Here is a 2,958-nt window from a genome sequence, read left to right as displayed (position 1 = left end):
TTGGGGACACATTATGCCGATCAGGTTCCACAATGTTGGTGTGCTCACAAATGAGGAACTACAAGCAAAAAAAAAACATTTGAAAGGTTACAAAAACAATACATTATCCCACTGTACACAGTTTATGTTTATTGGTTATTCAATTGATCGTCAATGTACCAACAAAGCAATGACACACCTGGTAACATTTTCTAGCCTGTTGTGTAACTCATTCATAGAACTAGTCAGTGCGCTCTTGATCATTCTAGTCTAATCGTACAAACATAACATATCCAATTTGTCAATTACACGCACATACGCCCAACCGATCGACTCACCCATATTAGCAAAAAATAATTTTGCACATACATACAAACAGACCAGATTCACAACATCCTCTTCGTCACGTTCAGAGTTTCCACGCATCGCCACCACAAGCAAGTCTTTGATAACTTTTGATGAAATGCGACTTATGTTGGGGCAAAGCTGTTGAATGAAATCAGATAGAGCTTTACCAATTTGTGCCACGTCCAAATTCTCCTTCCCACATTGTATTCCAAACAACAAGCGGATGTCACTGTTTCGCAGTGGTAGCCCTTTTTCCCCAATGTGGAATTTCTCATCCATTAGGTTGTATGTTTGGATGATTCGGCAAACCATTGCATCACATTTTAATGTATGCTTTCGGATCCAAATTATGAACTCGGATTGCCTCAACCATCAACCAGAATGGTGTCTTCTGCAATTATTTTCTATGGCATGCACCGAAATTGAACTCCAATACCATTTTGATCACCCCAGCAATATTGGAGCGGTACATTACCTTTGAGGGGTCAACAACAGGTTTTCTGATAGATCTGGTCGTTGTCTTTGTCTTTTTGAAAGGCGGCTTCCTTTGCCTTCTCGTGGCCAACCAAGTCGAACTCTGTGGTGTGGAACGTGAACATGGTGTACTCTCATTCCGTTTATGCTCTCCGAACTGACAGCTAGACCTACCTATACATGAAAAAACATAGCAATATTAATGTTTGTTATTACACCACGCAATTCAGCAGCCAACTTACTCAGCAAATACCAAAACCCTATTACGTGACAACATACTCACTAACATAACCCATCACACTACAGCACATACGTGCCACAAAAGCAAACCACAAAAAATACACACCTACAACCATCATCCACGCAACCCATGCGTACACGATGTTAATCATAACCAATTGCCCATTTTTTTTATTTTCGCTCTCATTTTATTATCCCTAACTGACACATTCCCACACGTTATACATGCACGTTCACTCAATATCATATCGTGCATTTTGCAAATAATCATCCTAACAATTTTGTCATAACTGTACATGACATTATAGCAACGAAAGCAAGAATACCACAACGTAGTTAGTTACAATTACATAACATACCATTTTCTAATTTAGGCATAAACATTAACATACAATAGTAAAACAGATAGTCGCCAATCATTCTCCGTTCAAGCTTGTTGCGATGTGGCAATATGCAACATTCTTTTTCCATACATTTTTTTGATTTCTTACTGTATTAGGAAGTGCCATTTGCATATCAAATTCACAATTTACATTCAGGATTGTAGTAATTAAATTAACCAATGTTGTGAGTTTCTAGTGTGTGTTGTGTGTTATAGTGTGACGTACACTGTGCACTTCAATAGTCAACGTATTCAAACAAAGTCACCATCTTCACACAGCACACAACGGCACATGCGTGCCACGAACTCATATAACACTACCAATCAACACCAACCATATCATCCACACATTAACCGCAAACACACCATGTCCACATTCCAACATTAAACCAACCAAACATTAGCCACTAACAACTACTAAGAACCAACTCCAACATCACATTCACACTACCCATACACAACACAAAAACCACAGAGACCAACCCAACAATATAAATACATTACCAAAACACCTACATTGACAATTAACATCAACCCAAACCCCACAATCCCCTAACACAGATTATCGTAAAGACCAATTACATTCACATTATAATCCATTGACTCCATGAACACAACATCTCACCTAATGTCCCCAAAAAATTATTAACTTTTCCTATTCGAATTGATTATAAATTAACATCATCAAAAACCAGCAAACAACTCCACCATTTTACACATAACAAAACCATGACGTTGGATTAACTCACACACAGACAAATCTACTTCGAACATTACCATACCTGTTGTCATCGCACAACGGCCACACAAACGCTGCCCAACGAATGTTCTTAGCTCGCTGATGTTATGGCAATACGGACGACCAAAAGCCCTAAATCCTCAGTACAAACGCCAATTCGTCTCCTCAAATGTGCTACTAGGGGTTTTTGGGTCTAGGATTTCTGTAGGTAATGTACAACATTATTTCCCGAATGAATATTCAACTAATCACCCAATATGAGAATCCAATCACTAACATTGCAATATTAACCTAGAACCTTCTATTCTATGTCGTTCACTTTTTTTTTTGGAATGAAGGGAAACCAAAAAAACGCTATAATACACTTTTGGGCAATTTCATAACTCCAACATCACGAAAACCCCACATCCACCCCTGAATAAAAACAAGTCATGTTAAAAAATTATGGGCTCTAACATAATTAACATTTAAATGGGACTACTTGATCTACAAATTAAAAGATAGGACTAAATAATTCAACATATCTATATTTGGAATTTATTAGTGTTTTGCCCTTTAAATTACCGTACTTGTTGCTATCATTTTTAATTTTCTTTTTGGTCCAAGAATGCGCATGAGCTATTGAAGATGCCAATTTTGCAATATCACCTTGTCAATCAGACTATTTTAAGTCGTGCATTCATGCATGACTAGACTTACACCAGGAATGAAAGGTCCTTAATTTATATAAGTTCACATGCCACTTTCTAAAAAATAAAACAAAATATATATTCACCATGATAAAACAAAAAAAGAA

The sequence above is a fragment of the Camellia sinensis genome, chromosome 9, assembly GCF_055761805.1.
Source record: "Camellia sinensis isolate YWXY chromosome 9, ASM5576180v1, whole genome shotgun sequence".
NCBI lineage: Eukaryota > Viridiplantae > Streptophyta > Magnoliopsida > Ericales > Theaceae > Camellia > Camellia sinensis.
The sequence above is the reverse complement of the archived record's forward strand: the minus strand, read 5'-3'. Positions refer to the sequence as shown.